At 38.4% G+C, this 8,666-nt stretch overlaps 1 pseudogene; it reads left to right on the top strand.

The window, feature by feature from the left end:
* The first annotated feature begins 574 nt into the window (after positions 1-574).
* On the top strand, positions 575-1,767 carry LOC102903381 (large ribosomal subunit protein uL3 pseudogene; annotated as a pseudogene).
* Positions 1,768-8,666: the final 6,899 nt, after the last annotated feature.

Genomic DNA, 8,666 nt, shown 5'->3' with positions numbered 1-8,666 from the left:
ATAGAGCCTGTACATTACATATTTCATGACTGTGTCACAAGCAAATTAAGAGATGAGTAGCTATAAGAAGTTATGAATAACTAAGATCACATTGAAGAAGATATTGAATGTTTGAAGAAATATTTGAGATTCAGAAGAGAATGAATATATAAATTTTTACATCAGGATGTATTTATATATTTATATGTTCATATATATATAACAACAATAATTGAAGAAAATGAGGCCATTGATTTGAAAATGAATGATTGAGGCAAAGAAAGAGTTTGAAGGAGGACAGGGAGGAAGAAAATGTTGGAAATATAGTGCTTATGTATGAAATATTTTTAAAGATTTATTTATTCATTTTATGCATATGAATATTCTATCTGCATGTATGCCTGCATGCCAGAAGAAGACATCAGATCTCACTATAGATGGTTGTGAGCCACCAGGCAGTTGCTGGGAATTGAACTCAGGACCTCAGAAAGAGCAGCCAGTGTTCTTAACCTCTGAGCCATCTCTCCAGCCCGATATGAAGTATTTTAAAAAAAAAACTTAAAAATTGGCTCTATCTGTGGCACCTGATGGCTTAATGTCTCACAGGGAATTCTCTGCTCCCAGGCCTGGATTTTAGGCTTCTTGCCTTGGAAGCACAGCAGTTGGTATTGTGGGAAAGTGAATAACTTCCCCAAGGATGACCCTTCCAAGACTGTACACCTACACCTCATGGCCTCTCTAGGCTACAAGGTTGGCATGATCCACAACATTCCAAACTTTGACAGGCCAGGATCCAAGGTGAACAAAACAGAAGTTGTGGAAGCTGTAATGATTGTGGAAACAACATCCACGGTAGTTGTGGGCATCATGGGATATGTTGAAACCCCACACGGCCTCCAGACCTTCAAGACAGTATTTGCTGAGCACATCAGTGATGGATATAAAAGGCCATATCTACAAGAACTGGCACAAAGCTTAGAAGGAGGCCTTCACCAAATATGGTAAGAAAGGGCAGGATGACAGGCAAGACACAGCTGGAAAAGGACTTCAACAGCATGAAGAAGTACTGCCAAATCATCCTCATAATTGCCCACACTCAGATGAGTCTCTTTTTTCTGTACCAGAAGAAGGCACACTTGATGGAGATCCAAGTGAACAGGGACACTATGGCTGAGAACCTAGACTGGACTCCAGAAAGGCTGAAGCAGCAGGTTCCTATGAACCAGGTATTTGGACAGGATGAGATGATTGATGTCATTAGGTTGACAAAAGGCAAAGGCTACAAAGGGGCATACAAAGAAAGTTCCCCGCAAGACTCATGAAGGGCTGTGTAAGGTTGCCAGCATTGGAGCCTGGCACCCTGTCCATATGGCCTTCTCTGTGGCTTGAGCTGGACAGAAAGGCTACCATCATCAAAAAGAGGTTAACAAGAAGATTTACAAGATTGGTCAAGGCTACCTCAGTAAGGATGATAAGCTGATAAAGAAGAATGCATCTACTGACTATGATTCATCTAACAAGAGCATCAAGTCACTGGGTGGCTTTGTCCATTATGGTGAGGTGACCAATGACTTTGTCATGCTCAAAGGCTGTGTGGGGGAACCAAGAAGTGTTCACTCTCTGCAAGTTCTTGCTGATGCAGACCAAATGACAATTCTGGAGAAGATTGATCTGAAATCCATTGACACCACCTCCAAGTTTGGCCATGGTCCTTTCCAGACTATGGAGGATAAGAAAGTATTCATAGGACTACTCAACAAAGACCACATTGGCCAGGCTGTGGTGTAGTAGGAATCTTAAAGGTCTTATTAATAAAAACAAACCTGGAACCAGGTATTGGGGTGAATGCTGGAAGATCAGAGAAGCAGAACAAGCCACAGCCAACTTCACCTTGGCAATTCCTCAACTGATCCTGTTTCCTCAGACTGGAAATCTCTCAGTCCTCATCCAGAATGAATCTCAGCTGAACTCTTGCTCAAAAGCCTAAAAGCTTAACCAGGCTCTGGTTCCTTGTTTTCACGCCTTATATATCTTTCTGCTTTCTGCCATCACTTCTTGGGATTAAAGGCAGGAATCACCATGCCTGGCTGTTTCCAGTGTGGCTTTGAACTCACAGAGATCTGAATGGATCTCTGCCTTTGGAATGCTAGGATTAAAGGTGTGTGTGTGCCACTATTTTCTAGCCTCTGTATCTAGTGGCTGTTCTGTTCTCTGACCCCAGATAAGTTTATTAGGGTGCACAATATTTTGGGGAACACAATATCACCACACAGTGGTGGTGCACGCCTTTAATCCCAGCACTTGGGAGGCAGAGGCAGGGGGATCTCTGTGAGTTTGTGGCCAGCCTGAGCTACAGAGTGAGTTCCAGGAAATGAGCAAAGCTACACAGAGAAACTCTGTCTCAAAAAACCAAAAAAAAAAAAAAAAAAAAGAAAGACCACATTGCCAAGGAAGAGGTGCTTAATGCCATAAGCACCTGGTGCAGCAGGTGGGGTCTCAATAAAAACTTTCCCAGTAGAAAAAAAAATGCTTAATATATTGAATTTGAATAGTCTAGAAAAAGGAGCAACTATTTTTAGTGAGTAATCTAAAAGGAAAATAATCCTTATTTTATTTGTGTGAGGGGTAGAGAGATCACACACACACACACACACACACACACACACACATACACACACACACACACACATTCCAACAATTGATAGGGACAGGGAAAGATATTCTAATAACCATGAATGTCTCAATAGTATGTCTGTAATTTATTTAATTACTTCTAACCACACAGAATCAAATTTATTTCCATCGATTTTCAGGAAGATGGCTGTTAAAATTTTGGGAAAGAGTTATTTTTGAGGAAAAAGAGATTAAATCTAAACTATGTGTTCTCTTTTCAAAAATATAAAAATATATAAAACAGGTATGGTGGCACACACCTGTAACTCCAGCATTTAGGAGGTAGAAGGAGAACGATCAGAAGTTCAAGGACATCCTCTACTACACAGTGAGTTCAAGCTATGTGATATTACATGAGGACCTGTCTCAATTAACCAAACCAAACAACAACAAAATATGTAAGAGAATCTATGCATACCAGAAAGGAATTGCCTATAATGTACAGACAAGAAACTATGCTTAGAATAGTAAAGTAACCGGAACAAGGCCATGTATCACTTAAAGAGACTGATAGAAGTACAAAGCAGGCCTGGTTTCCTCCAAACCCACTGTGGATTCTGTTTCCCAGGATCATTTCCACATAGTTAGCTTTATATTCGATGGCCCAGATCCAGTTTTTGCTGGACTATAAGAGGTTCATACTGCTATTTTCAAATGTATTCTCAAAACAGATCTCTTTCCTACCTCCACGAATTCTGTTCCTTTTCTACAACAGAGGCCAAGAGGATCTGCCTCACCGCCTGGGCTAGAATGATAAGCCAAAAGTTAAGCCTGCATCAATTTCTACCTATTTCTACTTGGCACTTCAGATGAATCTCTTTAGTTTCATCCCAGGAAGTAGAGTGACATTCCTTCAGCTGCTGCAAAGGATGAAAGCTCTCCTGGCAAAGATAGGCCTTTGAACTAGTGAAAAGTGAGTGATTGATACAAGTTCTAAATCTTCATTCTTCTGAGACAAATCAGCATTTGAAACAGAAGAAAATACAGGGAGAGAAGTATGAAGGGAGAGGGAGAGCCGGGGGAAGTGGCACTGCAGAAAAGGATGGAGGATGTAAAAGAGCCTGCTATTTTAGCAGGAAGAGATAAAGTTTCCTTCCGAAGTTAAAAACTATCTATTCCTCCAACCAAGAGATTTCAAAACAAGCAGCTACTAAATTTATCATTCATGCTTTTGTTTCTCTCAAGTTTTAAGGATTCCAGAATTCTACTCCAAATTAAATGTTGTGCATTTTAAAACCAGGCTCTTGACATTTTAAAGTACATTTTATGGTTCATTAATATGTATTTGGGGTCTTTTAAAATGCATATTCTGATAGTGGATGTAAATCTCTGTTTGGGGACTTTTGTGAGGAAAAAGTTGAGCTTGCGATCCAATCAGGTATGCCCTCATGCCTCATATTCCAAGTTCCAATGGGCATTGAGGGATTTAAACATTCACCCAGTACTCAGATGTTGCATTTCATAGTTTACTCCACCTGCTAAAACTGACATTTGGTTGAAAACAACTTGTGCACATAGGGAAATACTTCACTTTTCTTAACTCCCTGATTCCCCCTGCTCTATCAGGAAGATGGAAGAAAGTATAGAGGGAATAATCTGCCAAAACACATGCCAAGGATGAGAGGAAAATGGGAATTTGACCTCAAAGAGTGAGATTCTGATGATAAAGTGGCTCAAAAATAAAAATAAAAGTTTTCTTTTAAAAAAAATCCCCACTATGGCCAGTAAGAACAAAGCTCCAGGGGATGATGCAAAGATGGGGCTTCAAACGCTATATAGTACTAGTTTTGTCTGTCAGCATGCAAAGCTCTACAGAACACCCTGTTTCACACACACACTCTCTCTCTCTCTCTCACACACACACACACACACACACACACACACCACAAAATATGTAAGTTAGAATTACTGGTATGTAATTAGATTCACGTATGGAGTGTCTTTGATGTACTAGGCATTTAAGATATTACAAACAAGTCTTAGGAACTTGATAGGTAGTGGTCCTCCTTTAAATCCTTCAATGTTATAACTATAATAATTATGTGCTCCTCTCTAGCACATTCCATGTTCTCTGCTTTAGAATTGCAACCATTGTATACTGTGATGCGTTATGACATTGTGGGTTAGGAAATTGGGCAAGGTCAGGCTGTGTGATTTCTTGGCTGCACATGGTACCAAACAAGGTCTTCAGTGGGATTCATCAAGTTGATAGAATGTTCTACATCACCAAAAATAACTTGATATTTACAATGGATGCCTTGGTAGGTATCTAAGTTCAGCTGGGCGTATCAACTGGAAAATATACATGTATACTCTCTACCATGACAACCACAAAGTAGATAGACCACATTGCACATGGTAGGCTCAGGAGTTTCATAGAAAATGTTTGCAAAAGATAAGAAGTAAAATGTGCCAATTTCTTATGGTACAGATTGAGAAACCAGATCATTACTTTTTTTTTTTTTTTTTTTTTTTTTTTTTTTTTTTTTTTGGCTAAAGTTTGTTGAGACTGTAAAGGAAGCAACTTTTCTCTGGGATGTGTCTAATCATTTGTGGCCACAAGACTCTACCTCAGGTTCTTCAAGGCTTTCAAGTTTAAGAGTCTATAAGCATTATTGTTTGAGAGTAAGAGTTACAGAATAAACCATTTTATTTAAATCTCAAATATGGTTCTAAATGCTCTTAGGCAACGGTCTCTCTGCTTAATCAGTTTATCCATCATAATAAAGTGATAATGACATTGCATTGCATATAATGTATATGCAACAGTATCTGTAACATAGTATGTCTCAAAAACTAATAGCTTTCACTATTTATAAAATCCAAAAGTGCTCTCATCTAGCACGAACTTAGTAAATTTTTTTTGAAATATAGAAGATTAAACAGAAATTGATGTATGAAAAACCCTTATGAAAACCCACTAATTTGTAACCTAATTAAAAATATAATTTAAAAAGGAAGGAGTTTGAACACAGGTATCATGCATGGGTGGACAAGGTTCCCAACAGAAGGAATGAATTATTAAGTGAAAACCTCAGGTTCAGGCATGTGATAACTCCCTACAAGCTATTGGTCAGGGAGATGCCAGAGGGCCCCCCAAAACAACACAGACTATTGCTCCTGCTCTTGGTTGCCTATGGTAATCAAATGATAAGACCCTATTATTGATAATACAATACATTTGGTTACAGGATATAAATAAATCAAGCTGGGGCTGGATGTAGTTGCACACATCTATAATCTCAGGACTTAGAAAACAGAGACAGGTAGACCTCTGTGATTTCTAGGCCAGCTCACTCTACATAGCAGTTCTAGGATAGCTAGGACTACACAGTAAGGCCCTGTCTCAAAAAAAAAAGAACAGAAATTAAGCAAGAACTCACCTCCAGGATTCCTCCATATCACCTAAACTTTATAATGCTGGAAGCTGCAGTGATATGCAGGACATTGCAGTATAAATGTTCTCAATGGTATTACCCAGCAGTGAATCCTGAATGCTGACCTGCCTGCCAAGATGTGCCCACTGGAGCAATAGTGCCATGAAAGTTATGGGGTAGCAAACCACTTCCATATTGGATTTGACATCTGCTCCACAGGAGGGAATTGATGTCTCATACTGTAAACCCCAATGAAAAGACTATTGCTTTGGAGGTCATGGGATATAGTGATGTAATGAATTTAAATGTTTGCAAACTACCTTCTCAATATTTATGATTTTTCCCATAGATTAGTGCCACAGTGAAACATTGTCTTATGGACATGATGTAGATGGATGGCTGTTACACTCGTGAATTCACTGAAGCTGTGGCTACCTGCACAGGTCAAGCCAAAGAGACTATTCTTTGTTACAGCAGGCAACAGTAATTGGACTCAATTGGTTTCAAAAACATTCAATATATAAGTTTTTAAATGAGGAGAAGATATAAAGATGGGAGGGGAAAGTATTGGGGTTGTATCATCTATCTATCTATCTATCTATCTATCTATCTATCTACATGCATATATATATATACAAGTAAATATGAAAAATAAACAAAATATATTCAAAAATGGGTTTGATTTATAAGTACAAGAAAAACACATTTTCTACATAAACCAACATTTGGCAACACAATGGTTATGAAAACTGAAGTATCCCTGAGAGGAGAATAAGAATCCATTGACTTTTAGCATCCTGAATTCAACAGCCTTGAAGAGGCACTGACTAAGTTACAGAATGCACATATAAAGCTGAGGGGAAAAAATCAGTATAGTTCTTTCCAGTCTGTTTCCCAAACTTGTCCAATAAGCGATTCATCCATCTGAATCAACAATATACCAAATGTACATAATTCTAATGGTACTCTCACTACCATCCTGTTGTTTTTCTTTAGGAATCAAGCCTAAGTAGTGCAGTGGTTGCTCATGACTTTAATCCCAGCACTCAGGAGGCAAAGGCATGTAGATCTCTGTGAGTTTGAGGCCAACCTAATCTACAAAGTGAGTTCCAGGAAATCCAGGGCTACACAGAGAAACCCTGTATAGAAAGCAATGTATATCTAGCAAAGGAGCATGTGAGCTAGCATACAACTCTATACATTTGCTTCATAGAAAATGCTCATTGCTTCCCTGGAAATAAATGAAGTCTTTTACATCAATATGAGTAAAATTCATCAATATTTATTCATTAATTCCTAGGAAAGATTTTTTTAAAGATGTTATGTAACATGCATCTTAAATCGGTCTTTGAATAAAATAAAATAATATAAAAAACCCTGGAGCCAGAAATTGTGGTAAATGTTGAAAGATCAGAGAGACAAAAGAACAAGCCACTGCCACGTCTTACCTCTAGGACTTCTCAGCCTGAAAAAGCCTTTAGTTACTATCTCCTGAGGCCTTATATACCTTTCTCCACTCAGGCAACACTTCCTTCCTAGTACTGGGATTAAGGGCGCGTGTGCTTCCCAAATACTGGGATTAAAGGCAAGAGATCTCAAATACCGGGAATAAAGGTGTGTGCCACTACTGCCTGGCTCTGTTTTTCTCCTAGACTGAGTCAATTTCATGTAGTCCATGGTGACTTTGAACTTACAGAGATCCAGACAGATCTCTGCTTCTCAAGTGCTAAGATTAAAGGTGTGTGATACCACTGCCTGTCCTCTGTGTTTAATCTAGTGGCTTGTTCTGTTCTCTCATCTTCAGGCAAATATTATTAGGGTACACAATATATCACCTCAATGTTAAATTCAAAATCAGCTTGACAAATCAAATATACTCTCTTTCTCTGATGCCTTACTTCTAATTCATCAACATAGCCTGGCAACTTTTCACTGAAAACACCAGAATATGACATCTTAACACATCCATGTTTACCATACCAATTATTCTGCTTCTTCCTAGCCACTGGAAGTCTACTTATAATTTCATTTTATTTTCAAATAACTTATGGAGTATTGAGAGTAGAGATCATTCCCTTACCAACAAGAAGATACACATTCAGAGGTGGAATTTTATATTAGATCACCTATCTGTTAGACTTCTGATCCAGAAATGGAAAGTTGAAACCCTGATAGCTTAACTTTTTCCCTTAAACTAATAAATTTGTTAGTAATAAATAATAGCAAAGATTTGTTTTTGGTCTTATATAATATCTTTCTTCTTGTAGATAGATTTATTAGGCAATTCAGAATTTAATCAGTTAATACTTGTATCAGGTAAAAATTTCCCTTATAAACCAGTCAAACTGAATGGATAACTACAAGGAAAAATTTTTCCATATACAGCAGAGCAGTTGTCCATATGAATTCACAGAGACTATGACATGCACAAGACTAACACATGCTTAAACCAAACATAATCCCATCATGAAAGGAGGAGGTGGCTATGGAGTCTCACCTCTATCTGAAGAGCTATTGACAACTGATTGCTGCTGGGAGACAGAGAGTTTTGTTTTAAGAATTTGCCCCTTGGTAGGTCAATTAAGTCCCAGTGGAAGGCCATACTTCTGGCTTCCATGGTTTTGTTGGCTTGTTTTG

The sequence above is a fragment of the Peromyscus maniculatus genome, chromosome X (genome assembly GCF_049852395.1).
Source record: "Peromyscus maniculatus bairdii isolate BWxNUB_F1_BW_parent chromosome X, HU_Pman_BW_mat_3.1, whole genome shotgun sequence".
Classification (NCBI taxonomy): Eukaryota; Metazoa; Chordata; class Mammalia; order Rodentia; family Cricetidae; genus Peromyscus; species Peromyscus maniculatus.
This window is presented reverse-complemented; position numbering and strand designations above follow the sequence as displayed.